Below are 18,951 nucleotides of genomic sequence, written 5' to 3' on the forward strand. Positions count from 1 at the left end.
CCTGGAGAAATGGATATTTAAGAACTGCCTGACAAAGAATTCAAAATGATCTTCTTAAAGAAATTTGGTGAAGTATAAGAAAACACAGCTAAACAACTAAATCATATCAGGAAAATAATACCTGAACAAAATTAGAATTCAACAAAGAGATACAAATCATAGAAGCAGACCTAATCAAGCAGAAAAATGAATCAGTGAGTTTGAAAAGAGATTATTTGAAGTTATCTAGTCAGAAAAACAAAAAGGAAAAGAATTAAAAAAAAAAAAAAAAAGAACAAAGGAAGCTCACAGGATTTATGGGTCAACTTCAAGTGAACCCATATATCCTTTATGAGTGTTCCAGAGGGAGCAGAGAAAGAGAAAAGGGAAGAAAGCTAATTTGAAGACACAATGACAGAAAACTTCCCAAACATGAAGAGGGAAAAAAATACGAATGAAGCTTAAAGAATCCCAAAGAAATTAAATATACAGAGATCTTCATCAATACCTATTATAATCAATTTCTCAAAATTCAAAGACAAACGGAGCTTTGAAAGCAACAAGAGAAAAGCAATTCATCATGTACAAGAGAATACATCTGTAGCTATTGGCAAATACATTAGCAGAAACGTTGTAGGCAAGGAGAGAGTGGGATGATGTATCTAAAGTACTAAAAGATAGAAAACTACCAACCAAGAATATTATACCTTATGAGTCTGACCTACAGAAATGGTGTAAAGATAAAAACTTATCAGATAAACAAAAGTTATGGGAGTTCATCACCAGTAGACTTGCCTTACCAGAAATGCTAATAAGCATTCTTCAAGTTGAAACAAAAATTGCTAATTAAAAACTTGAGAACATATGAAAATATAAACTCATTGGAAAGATAACAGTACAGTCAAATTCAGAATACTCTAATACTGTAACGTTGGACATAACATCACTGTTAAATAATATAAAAGATGGAAGACAAAATATTTAAAACAAGTACAGTTATGATAATTTGCTAATGAATGTACAACACACTAAAGATGTAAACTGATGTCAACAACATAAAATGTGAGAATGGGGAAGTTAAAGTGTAGTTTCTGTATGCAAAGTTAAATTGTTAGCTTAAAATATTATGACTATAAAATGTTTAGTGTGAGTCTCATGATACTATGAAGAAAAAATGTGTAATAGATGCAAAAGAAAATATAAAGAAACAAAGCATACCAGAACTAAAAATCATGTCACAAAGGAAGACATCCTAGGAGAAAGAAACAATCTATAAAACACTCAGAAAACAATTAGCAAAATGGCAGTAATAAATTCTTACCTGTCAAAATCACTTTAATGGGTTAAATTTTCTAAGAAAACAAAAGGAAACAACCAATATTCAACTATATGCTGTCTACAAGAGACTCACTTTAGCTGTAAGGACCCACAGTTGAAAGGAAAATGTTAGAAAAAGATACTTGAAACAAATGTTAAACAAAAGCAAACAAAACTGAGTAATATAAATAATATCCATATTAGATGAAGTAGGCTATAAGTGATAAACTATCATAAGAACAGCAGCTCAGTTGTTCATGCCTGTAATCCCAGGTACTCAGGAGGCTGAGGCAGGAAGATCACAAATTCAAGGCCAGACTCAGCAACTTAGTGAAACCTTGTCTCAAATTTTGAAAAAAGGTGGGAGGCTGGAGACATAGCTTAGTGGTAGAGCACACCTGGGTTCAATTCTCCATACTGTAGAATAAATAAATAAATAATAAAAAGAAATAATAAAATGGACAGGATATGTAACTTAGTAGTAGAACATTTGCCTAGTATGCACAAGGCCCTGGGTTCAATCTCCAGTACTGCAAAAAGAAAAAAGAAAGAAAACAAATAAGGCATCAATTAATCAAGATGTTATACCAATTATAAATATATATAGACTCAAAAAGGAAAAACCTAAAGCAAATTTCAACAGATTTGAAAGGGGGAAACATACAGCAATACAACAATATTAAAGTTTTTTTTTTTTTTTTTTTTAGTAAAGACTTTAATACTCAACTTTCAGCAATAGATAGATCATCCAGACAGAAAATCAATAAGGTAACAGTGCACTTAAAAAACATTATAAACCAAATGGACCTAACGGACATATACAGAACATTCTTTCTACCAGCAGTAGCCTAATACACATTTTTTTAAAGTGTGCACAGAATATTCTCCAGTGTATAGCATGTTAGCTAACAAAAAAAGTTTTAGCAAATTGAAGATTGAAGTCAAAGTATCTTTTCTGATCACCATGGTAAGAAATTAAAACTCAACAACAAAAGGAAAATTGGAAAATTCACAAATACATGGGAATTAAACAACATGCTTCTGAACAACCAATGAGATAAAGAACTTACAAAGGAAATTTCAAAAATTTTGAGACAAATGAAAATGGAAACATAACATACCAAAATTTATGGGATGCAGCAACAGCACTTTTAAGAGGAAGTTTATAGTAATAATTGCTTACATAAAGAAAAATGTCTCAAATGACCTCACTTTATAACTTCAGGAACTAGAAAAAGAAAAACCAAACAGTGCTCAAAGGTAACAGAGGGAAGAGTATAAATAAATAGAGACTAACAAAGCCATAGGAAAGATTAATGAAACAATTAGTTGGCTTCTTGAAAAGGTAAATTACAAAGTTTTAATTAGACTAAGAAAAAGAGAAGGCTCAACTAAATAAAATTATAAGTAAAAGAAGAAATATTAATTCACTAGAATTATAAAGGATCATGGGAGCACTATGAACAATTAAATGCCAATAGATTGAATAATCTGGAAGAAATGGGTAAATCCCTAGATACATACAGCCTACCAAGAATGAATCATGAAGAAATAGTGAATCTGATTAAGGAGACTGAATCAGTAATGACAAACATCAAAACAAAGAAGAGTCCAGACTACTGATGGCTTTACTTGTGAATTTTACTAAACATTTAAAGACATGTTGTACTCAGAGCAATTAAACAAGGAAAAAGAAATACAAGGCCTCCAAATCAGACAGGAAGAAGTAAAATTTTCTGCAGATGACATGATATTGAAGACTGAAAACCTCCACAAAAATTTCTAAGAACCAAGTCAGCAAAGTTGCAGGATACAGGGACTTCTCCTGTGATTTGCTTTGGACTGTGGTCCCATGTGCTTCTTTCATTGGTGCTGAAACCCGGGAGGGAAACTCCTCAAATATGAGGACCCCCTCCATCTCCCCTGGTCAAAGCTTCTCGCCCTCGTCCACCTTCTTGAGTGCTGGCTACCCTGCAACCACCACCAGTCAATTTCTAGAGCTGGGGATGGATTCCAGGGCTTCTTGCTAGAGCAGAGGTGAAGAATGAATCTGAAGCCCAGAGGCAAAAATTGATAAGTGACATAGCCCTCCCCGCCCAGCCTCAGCCCCTTGGGCAAGGCTCTCCTTTATAAGATGGCGGCGCTGAGCGGCGACAGCACAGAACAGGGCCGGGCTCTGTTCAACGGGGACATGGAGTCGGAGGCTGGCGCTGTGGCCTCTTCGACTGCGGATCTGGCCATCCCCGAGGAGATGTTGATCATAAATATCTAAAAATAGATCAGATGTTGAGAGTGACCAATCTTCTGGAAGTCATCTGATGAAGTCCAGTCACCGACAGGAGTTTGTCTCAGAAATCATAGATGGATCTCAATGGAGCCAGAAATGGGGCTTGAGAAATCAGAAACGTACATCAAATTAGAAAAACTTGGAAAGCTTCACTCTTAAAGGATTTAAAACATGCAAACATAGTAACCTTACAAGACATCATTTACACACATAAATCTTTGACTCTGGTCCTTGAGTATCTGATGTTTCTATACCAAATTCTACATGGGTTAACTTATTGCCACGGAAGAATGGTGTCCCATCGAGACTTGAAACCACAGAACCTTCTCATTAATAAAAAAGGGAAATCTGATCCTGGGCCAACATGTTGAAGATTTGGACCTACATTTTCTTCTATAAGATGAAGGGTCTCTGGTCTGATTCTGAGGTCCTTGATCCATTGTGAGTTGAGTTTTGTGCAGGGTGAGAGATAGGGGTTTAGTTTCATTCTGTTGCATATGGATTTCCAGTTTTCCCAGCACCATTTGTTGAAGAGGCTATCTTTTCTCCATTGCATATTTTTGGCACCTTTGTCTAGTATGAGAAAATTGTATTTATTTGGGTTTGTGTCCATGTCCTCTATTCTGTACCATTGATCCACCTGTCTATTTTGGTGCCAATACCATGCTGTTTTTGTTAGTATTGCTTTGTAGTAGAGTTGAAGATCTGGTATTGCAATACCCCCTGTTTCATTCTTCCTGCTAAGGATTGCCTTAGCTATTCTGGGTTTCTTATTCTTCCAGATGAATTTCATGTTTTCTTGCTCTATTTCAGTGAGGTATGTCAATTGGGATTTTAATTGGAATTGCATCGAATCTGTATAACACTCTTGGTAGTATGGCCATAGACTTCCTTAACAGGACTCTCATAGCACAAGAAATAAAAGCAAGAATCAATAACTGGGATAGATTCAAACTAAAAAGCTTTCTCTCAGTGAAGGAAACTGTCAGCAATGTGAAGAGAGAGCCTATGGAGTGGGAAAAAATCTTTGCCAATCATACTTCAGATAGAGCACTGATTTCCAGAATATATAAAGAACACAAAAAACTCTACACCAAGAATACAAATAACCCAATCAACAAATGGGCTAAGGAAATGAACAGACACTTCACAGAAGATCATCTACAAGCAATCAACAGACATATAAAAAAATGTTCAACATCTCTAGTAATAAGAGAAATGCAAATCAAAACTACCGTAAGATTTCATCTCACCCCAATTAGAATGGCGATTATCAAGAGTACAAGCAACAACAGGTGTTGGCGAGGATGTGGGGAAAAAGGTACACTCGTACATTGCTGGTGGGGTTGCAAATTAGTGCAGCCACTCTGGAAAGCAGTGTGAAGATTCCTTAGAAAGCTTGGAATGGAACCACCATTTGACCCAGCTATCCCACTCCTCGATCTCTACCCAAAGGACTTCAAATCAGCATACTACAGAGATACAGCCACATCAATGTTCATAGCTGCTCAATTCACAATACCCAGATTGTGGAACCAACCTAGATGCCCTTCAGTTGACGAATGGATAAAGAAACTGTTGTATATATGTACAATGGAATATTACTCAGCCATAAGGAATAAAATTATGGAATTTGCAGGCAAATGAAATTGGAGAATATCATGCTAAGTGAGATAAGCCAATCCCAAAAAACCAAAGGAAGAATGATCTCACTGATAAGCGGATGATGACATATAATGGGGGATGGGAGGGGGGCAAGAATGGAGGAAGGAGGGACTGTATGGAGGGAAAAGAGGGGTGGGAGGGGTGGGGGGAGGAAAAACACAATGAATCAAACAACATTACCCTATATAAATTGATGATTACACAAATGGTATGCCTTCCTCCATGTACAAACAGAGAAACAACATGTATCCCATTTTGTTTATAATAAAAATAAATTTAAAAAAATAAATAAAAATAAAAAAGGGAAATTAAAGGTAGCAAAAAAAAAAAAAGAAAAAAGATAAGTGACAGCCCCTGCTACCCACCTGTGATCTATCAACTTCCATGTGCACCCTTCTATACCCATTTGAATTCTTGTACAAAAAGCAACTTTATTTATAGCTAACAAGATGTAGCTCTCCTTATAAGAGAGGAAATTATCATCTTTTCCCCAAATAAGTAGACACATGAGTCCCTGGAGTCATTGTGTCATCATTGTCTATATTAATTACTCCTCATTTTTAGTCATGACCTCACTGATATACTATCACCTAAAGACTAAATTGTAAAGTTAACTTCCAACAACTACTTCCATCTAAAATAAAGATGGACCTTTTTTTAAAAAAAAAAAAGTTGCAGGATACAAAATAAACATATATGCTACACATGGTATTATAAATGGATTTTAAAAAATTCCTTTATTTTTTGGATACTTTGTTGACAACAAAAATTTAAAAATCCATTTGTATAATAAAATAACTATGAATAAATTTAGCTAAGAAGGTAAAAAAATCTATACACATAAAACTATAAAATATTGATTAGAGATATCTTGGATTCATGGCCCACATGAATTAATATTGCAAAAAATGTCCATATTAATCAAAGCTTTTTACAGATTCAGTGTAATCCATACATTTACCATGAATTTATTTTTGACAAAGATTCCAGGAACACACAATAGAGAAAGGACAATCCTTTTAATATATGGTGTTGGGCAATTATCTATTCACATGTGGAAGAAGGAAATTGAAATTAGACTATTATATTCTATCATATATAAAAATCAACTCAAAATAAGTTAAAACCTTAAATATAGGACTAAAACTACCAAAAGAAAATGGGGGAAACCTTCTTGGTATTGGTGTGAACAATGACTTTTTGGCTATATCTTCAAAAGCCCAGGGTACAAAAGCAAAAATAGACAAATGGAACTGTATCAGATGAAAAGGTTTCTACACAGTCAAGTAAATACTTAACAGAGTGAAGGGACAAGCTATGAACTGGAAGAAAGTATTTGCAAACCATACATTTGACAAATGGTAAACATCCAAAAAGTATAAGAAATTCCAATAACTCAGTGGAAGAAAACAACCCAGTTAAAAATTGAGCAAGAGACTTGAACAGACATTTCTCAAAAGAAGACATACAAATAGCCAACAGGTATATGAAAAATTATCCAACATTACCAACTATTAGGGAGATGTGAATAAAAACCATGATGAAATATTACTTCACATCTGTTAAAATGACTACTATTAGAAGGACAGAAGGCAGCAAGTGCTGGCAAGGTCCAAAGAAAAAGGAACTCTTGTACACTGTCAGTGGGAATGTAAAATGGTACAGTCAGTACAGAAAACTGTATGGAATTTGCTCAAAAAAGTAAAAATAGAATTATTATGTTATTCAACCATCTCACTTCTGGATATATAACTCCAGAAAATGAAATCAATACCTTGAAGAGACATCTGCTCTTCCATGTTTACTGTAGCATTATTCACAATAGCCAAAATATGAAGTCAACCTAAGAGTCCATGGATGGATGAATAGATAAAAAATGCATTGGAGGGTTATTCAGTCATAATAAAAGAAGAAAATCCTGTCATTTGCAACAATATGGATGCACTAGAAGACATTATGGTAAGTGAAACTAGCCAGGCACAGAAAGACAATTATTACATGATCTGACTTATAGGTGGAATGTGAGAAAGTCAGTCACAGAAGCAAAGAGTGAAATGGTGGTTGCCAGAACCTTCATAATTGGAGAAATGGGGAGATGTTCATCAAAGTGTACAAGGTTAAAGTTAGCAGGATTAAGTTCCTGAAGAGCTAGTGTTGAGCTTGCTAACTCCTGTTAATAATGCTATATTGTAGCTTGAAATTTGCTGAGAGGAGATCTTAAATGTTCTTACCACAAAAAAGGTAAATATGGGAGATGATAGATATGTTAATGAGATGTGGCGATCATTCATTTCACAAAATATATATATAAATCAAATATGTCAATTATGCCTCAGTAAAACTGGAAAAAATTAGACAACTCTAGTAGTGAATTTTTCCATTAGTGTCATGAATCCCCTTGGCTCTCCTTTCACCATACTTGGTGGAGTGGATGGAGACGCTTGGCAGTGATGCAGCTCCAATACTGTCTCAGAGATGGACCATATACTTGGCAGTAGACTCCTTGCCAGGTATTTGGACATTTTTAGTCACGCTGATCTACTTGACAATATTCCTAATATTCATGGTGTTTTTCAAGCAGTGTTCATTGATCAATCACCTTCTATGTGCAAGACATAGTTAAGGTAATAAATCATGGTTGACTCTTAAACACATGGATTTTAGAATAAGAAAGGCTCAGGTTAAATTCCCAGTTCTACTTGCTTTTTGTCCTTGAGCAGTTTACTTAAATTATTTGGCTGTTTCTTTGCTGATAAAATTAGAGAATAAAAATAACCACCTCAATAGGTTCTTGAAAGGATTTATACAGGAAATGTATACAACAGCACATATTCATTTCTAATACAAAGCAGACATTCAAGGAAAATAAAGTTGATTTCCCTCTGATAAAATTATCTACAATTTCATGCTACACAATTTTTATTCAAAAATTTGGATCATTTGTTTAACCAAAATTTTAGATTTTTTCAACAGATTTATTTACCACCAATTTTGTAGAACTATTATGCCCCATCCAATAATAACAAGAAAAAATGTCTAATGTAATACAAAATTCCTTACTAATGAAAAGCCAGTGTGGTGGCCCATGCCTATAATGCTAGTGACTCAGGAGGCTGAGGTAGGAGGATCACAAGGTCAGTCAGCCTCAGCAACTTAGTGAGGCTCTAAGCAACTTAGTGAGACGCTGTCTCACAATAAAAAAATAAAAAGGGCTGGGGATGTGGCTCAGTGGTTAAGCACCCTGGGTTCAATTCCTGGTTAAAAAAAAAGACAGACAGAAAGAAAGAGACAACACACAAGACAAAAAAAAAAAAAAAAAAAAAAAAAAAAAAAAAGCCAAGGGACATAAATTCAGAGATGGGAAAAAAGTAGTTATAATAAACACAAAAATTACTCAGCCTAACCCACCTTCCTCTCTCTCTCTCTCTCTCTCTCTCTCTCTCTCTCTCTCTCTATCTCTCTCTCTCTATCTTTCCTCTGTATTCCCCAGACTGGCTTCAAATTTCTTGGGTAAAATATTACTCCTGCCTAAACCTCCCTTGTAGCTGGCACTTCAGGTGTGTGCCACCATGTTTGGTTAATTTTAAAAATTACTATCGAACACTTTTTGGAGTATAAACTTTAGCCCTCTAAGAGGTAAAGTCTTAAATGATTATATATGATATCTATTTTTATAATAAATGTAATAAAGATATTAAAACATAAATAAATTAAAATTTGGCATAAGGAAAGAAAATATTTTCCAGTGAGTAAAAACTATTGTATTTGGTGGGAAAAAAATTCTGCCCTGATTTTAATAGTTTCACTAATTTCCTCTCAACATAACATAATGTAGCATCCAAACAGGTCTTGTTTTTAGGTTGATAAACTAATTAATATTGCCCTAATACTCTTATAGGGAAATATCAAGTAATTCTTCCAGATGGTCATCTCTATTTTTGAAATTTAGAGACACACTGATAAAAATGCTTATATTCTTATAATTTGCTTTATTTATCCAATCCCCAGCCATATTGCTAAAAGTAAATGAAATAAGATTACACTGGGGACATTTGAACACTGAAATTTCATCCCATCCTAAATCAAAGAGTTGGGAAGGTTAACACAAATGCAGTACAATTAAATATTTAGTCCTTGTGTTTAATTTCACAGTATGTGTTCATCTCTGTCAGATTTTGGTAGTAGTGAAACAGAATAGATTTGTCTTCTAAAACATGATACTGACCTAGAAGTCATTGCATAAATGTCAAAAGACAGAAGTGTTTATACAAAATTAATCGTATCTCAAGACCATAGTTCTAAATCAAAAGAATCCTAGGATGACTTTCAATATTTTTTCTATAAATATTTTCCTAGCACTTAGTATGTAAAAAGATTTACATGATAATGAAGAAAAATAAACTGTAAGCCTATCTTTTAGCCCAAGTCACCTTTCTGAGTAGGTGATCTGATGAGTGGGATTTTAGGAACAGTGATATTGAAAGAATTTTCAGAAAGTTTCACCATTTGTTTTGGGTCAAAATTTCCCATCCTCCCATGTCAGGGATTAGGTTTCAATAAAATTTTCAAGTAGGCAATATTTATCATTAAATATTTATCATTAAATATATTATTATTTTCAAGTGTCCTTATGCCTTCCTGTCCATCTCTGTTCCACATTCAGTGTCTAGCCTTCTCTGCTACAATGTCCAATGCATAAGTCCCTCTCTCCTTCCTTATGTGTCACTGAGAAATGATACTTTTCTTTAGAACAAAAATAAAGATCTTTCACAATAACTAAGTGATTGAGGATAAGATACATTCTGCTTCCTAGAATAAAAGGAAGATACAAAGAAGGCATAGCATAATTGAAAAGCTATAATTCTTTATAAATTATAATTATAAATTTGCATAGAGTGGATGTAGAATTTTCTATGCCCACCAAATCAACCACAGAGGTAAATAAACATCTTTATGAATAAAAGTGGACCTTGGGCCTAGTACCTACATGTTTAGATGTATTTTCTTTATTAAAATTTATTTTGGGAGGTTTCAAGATGGCAGCCTAGAGGGTGGCTGCATTTCATGTTGCTCCAGGACTCAGGATTCAAAAGAGGAGATATTGAGAGACTTGGGACCAACTCAAAGCAGCCGGGTGAGTCTCACCCGTTGGGAAGGCGTCCCGGATGGGACGGTGGTCCCGGAACGCAGGGAACTTTGTGAAGTAGAGCTGCCAGCGAGACACCCCTCCCCCCCGCTGGAGCAGTGAAGTCGGACAACTAGGAGCCCCGTAAAGGAGGCCGCTCGGCACAGCGCTGGGACTCGGAGCAACCACTGGGGCTCCGGCGGCTGCCCAGGGGAGGAGTGGTGAGGAGAGCTGTGTGGATGCAGAACACCGGGGCCTGCCCTGAGGAGGAGGAGGAGGAACGTGGCCGCTTGGGTTCGGAGTGACTGCACCAGAGCTACAGGCGGTTGCCAGAGGAGAAGCCGCGCGGCGAGCAGTTTGGACTCAGAACGACTGCTTCTGAACCCCGGGGCCTGCCCTGAGGACGACGAGGAAGAGGAGCGTGGCCGCTTGGATTCAGAGTGACTACACCAGAGCTACAGGCGGTTGCCAGAGGAGGGGCTGCGTGGCGAGCTGTTTGGACTCAGACCACTTCTGAACCCTGGGGCCTGCCCGGAGGAGTAGTAGGAGGAGGAGGAGGAGCGCGGCGGGGCGTTTGGACCCGCAGTGACTGCATTAGCGCTCCAGGCGGCTGCTCAGAGGAGAAGGTGAGTGGTGAATTGTTTAGAATTAAAGTGACAGCTCCTGAACACAGGGGGGCTGCCTGGAGGAGGAGCGTGGTGGGTCGCTTGGTCTTGAGTGGCCGCACCAGAGCTCTGGGCGGTTGCCCAGAGGACCCGTGCAACGGGTCATGTCGATTCAGACCCACTCAGAGCTACTGCTCCTGAACACCCGGGGGGTTATCTGGAGAAGGAGGAGGAACGGGGAGGGTCACTTCGACTCGGAGTGATTGATTGCCCCGGGCTACGGGTGGTTGGTGGGAGGTGGAGGCACTCAGTGAGTTTCTTGGACTCCTAGTGACCGCACCGGAATACTGGGCGGCTGTCTGGAGGAAGAGGCGTGTGGCTGGTCTCTGGGACTCAGAGCGATTGTACGGGGCCCCAGGTGGCTGCTCAGAGGAGGGGCCGCATAGCCAGGCGATTAGTGCAGGCAGGGTCCCAGGATCTAGGAGGCTTCTTGGTGGAAGAGCCGCACAGAGACAGGCTTAGGGCGGAGCGAAGGTTCCAGGCCTACGGGCAGATTCTCTGAGGAGGGGCAGCCTAAGGAGATTCATCTGCGAAGGGTGAGGCTCCCAGGCCCAGGAGGTAGGGCCGGGCCCCGGGGAACTTTGCAGAGGAAGGCAGCCCAGCCCAGGCGGTAGCTGTAAATTGAGGGGAACCTCTAGGAGGGAACTGACCAACGAGAACTCCCCACCGGGTGAGTCTTCCCTGCCGGGTGAGGTTTCCCCACAAGGACGGTAAAACCAGAGACTCAGGCCCAAACAGGCCTTGCCTCAGCCCGCAGCCTAGGTCCCCTTTGGATGACATTGGTCAACAAGTGGAGGCACCTCTGCCCACTAGCAGGGATTATACCCCACCTGAAGGCCACCACTCCTAGAGAGGCAGCTTCCTTGTGGAGCACCGCATTATCAACTTCCTCCAAGACTTCAGCCTACTGAAGGCTAAGGGGGGATATATATAGAAATCTTCAGGGACATTGTAAGTCAATAGAGGAAATCTGCAATATCTCAGCGGTCCACTGATACCTGAACAATATGAGAAAACAAGGAAAGAAAATGCTGCAAACAAATCTAGATGTTACATCAATAAAACTCAATGATAGCAGGGCAGAAGAAATGACAGAAAAGGAGTTCAGAATGTACATAATTAAAATGATCAGAGAAGCAAACGATGAGAAAAAAGAGCAAATGCATGCACTGAATGATGAGATGAAAGAGCAAATGCAAGCATTGAATGATCGCACCAATCGACAATTAAAAGAGCAAATACAGGAAGAAAAAGATCATTTCAATAAAGAGTTAGAGATATTGAAAAAAAACAAACAGAAATCCTTGAAATGAAGGAAACAATAAACCAAATTAAGAACTCCATAGAAAGCATATCCAATAGGATAGAACACCTGGAAGACAGAACCTCAGACATTGAAGACAAAATATTTAACCTTGAAAACAAAGTTGAACAAACAGAGAAGATGGTAAGAAATCATGAACAGAATCTACAAGAACTATGGGATATCATGAAAAGGCCAAATTTAAGAATTATTGGGATTGAGGAAGGCCTAGAGAAACAAGCCAAAGGAATGAACTATTTATTCAATGAAATAATATCAGAAAATTTCCCAAATCTGAAGAATGAAATGGAAAATCAAGTTCAAGAGGCTTATAGGACTCCAAATACACAAAATTACAACAGACCCACACCAAGGCACATTATAATGAAAATACCTAACATACAAAATAAAGACAGAATTTTAAAGGCTGTGAGAGAAAAGAACCAAATTACACTCAGGGGGAAACCAATACGGATATCAGCAGATTTCTCAATCCAGACCCTAAAAGCTAGAAGGGCCTGGAACAACATTTTTCAAGCCCTGAAAGAAAATGGATGCCAACCAAGAATCTTATACCCAGCAAAACTTCCCTTCAAATTTGACGATGAAATAAAATCCTTCCATGATAAACAAAAGCTAAAAGAATTTACAAAAAGAAAGCCAGCATTACAGAACATTCTCAGCAAAATATTCCATGAGGAAGAGATGAAAAACAAAGAAGCAAATCAGCAAAGGGAGGAATTATCCTAAAGGAATTGTCAAATAAAGGAGGAAACAAGTTGTGTCAAACAAATAAATAAATAAAATTAAAAAAATGAACCAAATGACCGGGAAACCAAATCATATCTCTATAATAACCCTGAATGTTAATGGCCTGAATTCATCAATCAAAAGACATAGACTGGCAGATTGGATTAAAAAGAAAGATCCAACAATATGTTGCCTGCAAGAGACTCACCTCATAGAAAGAGATACCCATAGACTAAAGGTGAAAGGATGGGGAAAAACATACCATGCACACGGACTCAGCAAAAAAGCTGGAGTATCCATCCTCATTTCCGATAATGTGGACTTCAAGCCAAAGTTAGTCAGAAGGGATAAAGATGGACATTTCATACTGCTTAAGGGAAGCATAAATCAGCAAGATATAACAATCATAAACATCTATGCCACAAACAGTGGCTCATCCATGTATGTCAAACAAATCCTTCTCAATTTCAGAAACCAAATGGACCATAACACAATAATACTAGGTGATTTTAACATGCCTCTCTCACCACTGGACAGATCTTCCAGACAAAAATTGAACAAAGAAACCATAGATCTCAATAACACAATCAATAATTTAGACTTAACGGACATTTATAGAATATACCATCCAACCAAGAGCGAATACACTTTCTTCTCAGCAGCACATGGATCCTTCTCTAAAATAGACCATATATTATGCCACAAAGCTAATGTTAGCAAATACAAGAAGACAGAGACACTACCATATATTCCATCAGATCATAATGGATTGAAGTTAGAAATAAATGAAAGAGTAAAACACAGAAACTATTCCAACATCTGGAGATTAAACAATATGCTATTATATGATGAATGGATAACAGAAGATATTACGAAGGAAATTAAAAAATTCTTAGAGGTAAATGAGAACAAGGAAACATCATATCAAAATCTCTGGGACACTATGAAAGCAGTACTTAGAGGGAAATTTATTTCATGTAGCGCATTTAATAAAAGAAGTAAAACTCAACAAATAAACGACCTAACACTACAGCTCAAAGCCCTAGAAAAAGAACAACAGAACAGCACCAAAAGTAGTAGAAGACAGGAAATAGTTAAACTCAGAGCTGAAATCAATGAAATTGAAACAAAAGAAACAATACCAAAAAAATTGACAAAATAAATAGTTGGTTCTTTGAAAAAATAAACAAAATTGATAAACCCTTAGCCACACTAACAAAGAGAAGACGAGAGAAAACCCAAATCACTAAAATTCGGAATGAACAAGGACATATCACAACAGACAGGATTGAAATACAAAACATAATTAGAAGCTATTTTGAAAATCTATACTCCAACAAAATAGAAAATTTCGAAGACATCAACAGGTTTCTAGAGACATATGAATTGCCTAAACTGAACGAAGAGGACATAAACAATTTAAATAGACCAATTTCAAGTACTGAAATAGAAGAAGTCATCAAAAGCCTACCAACAAAGAAAAGTCCGGGACCAGATGGGTTCTCAGCCGAGTTCTACAAAACCTTTAAAGAAGAGCTCATTCCAATACTTCTCAAAGTATTCCATAAAATAGAAGAGGAGGGAACCCTCCCAAACTCATTCTATGAAGCCAATATCACACTGATACCTAAACCAGACAGAGAAACATCGAGGAAAGAAAATTTCAGACCAATATCCTTAATGAACATCGACGCAAAAATTCTCAACAAAATTTGAGCAAATCACATACAAAAACATATTAAAAAGATAGTGCACCATGATCAAGTGGGTTTCATCCCAGGGATGCAAGGTTGGTTCAACATCAGGAAATCCATAAACGTAATTCACCATATTAATAGACTTAAAGTCAAGAATCACATGATTATTTCAATAGATGCAGAAAAAGCATTTGATAAAATGCAGCACCCCTTCATGCTCAAAACACTAGAAAAAATAGGGATAGTGGGAACATTCCTTAACATTGTAAAGGCCATTTATGCTAAGCCCATGGCTAATATCATTCTAAATGGTGAAAAACTGAAAGCATTCCCCCTAAAAACTGGAACAAGGCAGGGATGCCCTCTTTCACCACTTCTATTCAACATCGTTCTTGAGACTCTGGCCAGAGCAATTAGACAAACCAAAGAAATTAAAGGGATACAAATAGGAAAAGAAGAACTCAAACTATCTCTGTTCGCTGATGACATGATTATATATTTAGAGGAACCTGGAAATTCCACCAGAAAACTCTTAGAACTCATAAGTGAATTCAGTAAAGTAGCAGGTTACAAGATCAATGCCCATAAATCCAACGCATTTTTATACATAAGTGATGAATCTTCAGAAAGAGAAATTAGGAAAACTACCCCATTCACAATAGCCTCGAAAAAAATACAATACTTGAGAATCAATCTCACAAAAGAGGTGAAAGACCTCTACAATGAGAACTATACAACACTAAAGAAAGAAATTAAAGAACACCTTAGAAGATGGAAAGATCTTCCATGTTCTTGGATAGGAAGAATTAATATTGTGAAAATGGCCATACTACCTAAAGTGCTATACAAATTCAATGCAATTCCAATTAAAATCCCAATGACGTACCTTACAGAAATAGAGCAAGCAATTATGAAATTCATTGGAAGAATAAGAAACCCAGAATAGCTAAAGCAATCCTTAGCAGGAAGAGTGAAACAGGGGGTATTGCAATACCAGATCTTCAACTTTATTACAAAGCAATAGTAACAAAAACGGCATGGTATTGGTACCAAAATAGAAAGGTAGATCAATGGTACAGAATAGAGGACATGGACACAAACCCAAATAAATACAATTTTCTCATACTAGACAAAGGTGCCAAAAATATGCAATGGAGAAAACATAGCCTCTTCAACAAATGGTGTTGGGAGAATTGGAAATCCATATGCAACAGAATGAAACTAAACCCATATCTCTCACCATGCATGAAACTAAACTCAAAATGGATTAAGGACCTCGGAATCAGACCAGAGACCCTGCAGATTATAGAAGAAAAAGTAGGTTCAAATCTTCACCTTGTTGGTCTAGGATCAGACTTCCTTAACAGGACTCCCATAGCACAAGAAATAAAAGCAAGAATCAATAACTGGGATAGATTCAAACTAAAAAGCTTTCTCTCAGCAAAGGAAACTATCAGCAATGCGAAGAAAGAGCCTACAGAGTGGGAGAATATCTTTGCCAATCATACTTCAGATAGAGCACTAATCTCCAGAATCTATAAAGAACTCAAAAAACTCTACTCCAAGAATTCAAATAATCCAGTCGACAAATGGGCTAAGGAAATGAATAGACACTTCACCGAAGAAGATCTACAAGCAATCAACAAACATATGGAAAAATGTTCAACATCTCTAGTAATAAGAGAAATGCAAATCAAAACCACCCTAAGATTCCATCTCACCCCAATTAGAATGGCGATTATCAAGAATACGAGCAACAACAGGTGTTGGCGAGGATGTGGGGAGAAAGGTACACTCATACATTGCTGGTGGGGCTGCAAATTGGTGCAGCCACTCTGGAAAGCAGTGTGAAGATTCCTTAGAAAACTTGGAATGGACCCTCCATTTGACCCAGCTATCCCACTCCTTGGCCTATACCCAAAGGACTTCAAATCAGCATACTACAGAGATACAGCCACATCAAGGTTCATAGCTGCTCAATTCACAATAGCCAGATTGTGGAACCAACCTAGATGTCCTTCAATTGATGAGTGGATAAAGAAACTGTGGTATATATATACAATGGAATATTACTCAGCCATAAAGAATGATAAAATTATGGCATTTGCAGGCAAATGGATGAAATTGGAGAATATCATGCTAAGTGAGATAAGCCAATCTCAAAAAGCCAAAGGACGAATGATATCCCTAATAAGTGGAGGATGACACATAATGGGAGGAGGGAAGGGTTAGTGTTAGGGTTAGAGTTAGGGTTAGGGAGGGGGCCAAGTATGGAGGAAGGAAGTACTGTATAGAGGGTAAAGAGGGGTGGGAGGGGTGGGGGGAAGGGAAAATATAACAGAATGAATCAAACAACATTACTCTATGTAAATTTATGATTACACAAATGGTATGCCTTTACGCCATGTACAAACAGAGAAACAACATGTATCCCATTTGTTTACAATAAAAAAAAAATTTATTTTGATGTTCTTGATTCTTTCAATTTCCATGCAGGATTGATAACAAAGATTTCTAGAAAAATGTCTAATAAAATTAGGATTTAGGATTCAGTAAAATCTATAAATAATAGGGAAAGAATTGTTGTCTTATCAAAACTGAGACTTTCAATTCATGAGTAATGTGTATAATTCCATTAATTAAGATCTTCTATAATATATTCTTAACATTTTGTCACTTTCAGGATAAAGGTTACACATAAAATTTTTCCAATCAATTCTTAGGCATCTTGTATTTTTAATTTTTGAGTAACATAATTTTCCATATTTAAATTTATGTTTACTTTTTAACCTGGTATCCTTTGACCTTGCTAAATTCATTAATGCTTGTCCTGGTGGTAGATTCCTTAGAATTATTTACACAAGGAATCACATCATATGTCAGTAAAGAGAGTTTCGCTTATTCTATTTTATTGATTTTTATACTTATTGCTCACTTTAGTATAATGAGCAGAATCTTCCAGACAATGCTGGATAGCTGTCTTGTGAGTGGGCACCATTGCCTTACTCCCAATCATCAGAGGAAACTATTCACAAATTCACCATTAAGTGTGATGTTTGTTATCAATTTTTTTTTTTTTAGTATGGACTTTTTTTAAATTGTAAACAAACGGGATACATGTTGTTTCTCTATTTGTACATGGAGTAAAGGCATACCATTTGTGTAATCATAAATTTACATAGGGTAATGTTGTTTGATTCATTCTGTTATTTTTTCCCTTTCCCCCACCCCTCCCACCCCTCTTTTCCCTCTATGCAGTCCTTCCTTCCTCCATTCTTCACCCCTCCCTAACCCTAACTCTAACCCTAACACTAACCCCTCCCACCCCCCATTATGAGTCATCATCCACTTATTAGCGATATCATTTGTCCTTTGGCTTTCTGAGATTGGCTTATCTCACTTAGCATGATATTCTCCAATTTCATCCATTTGCCTGCAAATGCCATAATTTTATCATTCTTTATGGCAGAGTAATATTCCATTGTATATATATACCACAGTTTCTTTATCCACTCATCAATTGAAGGACATCTAGGTTGGTTCCACAATCTGGCTATTGTGAATTGAGCAGCTATGAACATTGATGTGGCTGTACCCCTGTAGTATGCTGATTTGAAGTCCTTTGGGTATAGGCCAAGGAGTGGGATAGCTGGATCAAATGGTAGGTCCATTCCAAGTTTTCTAAGAATCTCCATACTGCTTTCCAGAGTGGCTGCACCAATTTGCAACCCCACCAGCAATGTATGAGTATACCTTTCTCCCCACATCCTCGCCAACACCTGTTGTTGCTTGTATTCTTGATAATCGCCATTCTAATTGGGGTGAGATGGAATCTTAGGGTAGTTTTGATTTGCATTTCTCTTATTACTAGAGATGTTGAACATTTTTCCATATGTTTGTTGATTGCTTGTAGATCTTCTTCTGTGAAGTGTATGTTCATTTCCTTAGCCCTTTTGTTGATTGGGTTATTTGCATTCTTGGTGTAGAGTTTTTTGAGTTCTTTATAGATTCTGGAGATTAGTGCTCTATCTGAAGTATGATTGGCAAAGATATTCTCCCACTCTGTAGGCTCTTTCTTGCATTGCTGATAGTTTCCTTTGCTGAGAGAAAGCTTTTTAGTTTGAATCTATCCCAGTTATTGATTCTTGCTTTTATTTCTTGTG

This window comes from Sciurus vulgaris, assembly GCF_902686455.1.
Source record: "Sciurus vulgaris genome assembly, chromosome: X".
NCBI lineage: Eukaryota > Metazoa > Chordata > Mammalia > Rodentia > Sciuridae > Sciurus > Sciurus vulgaris.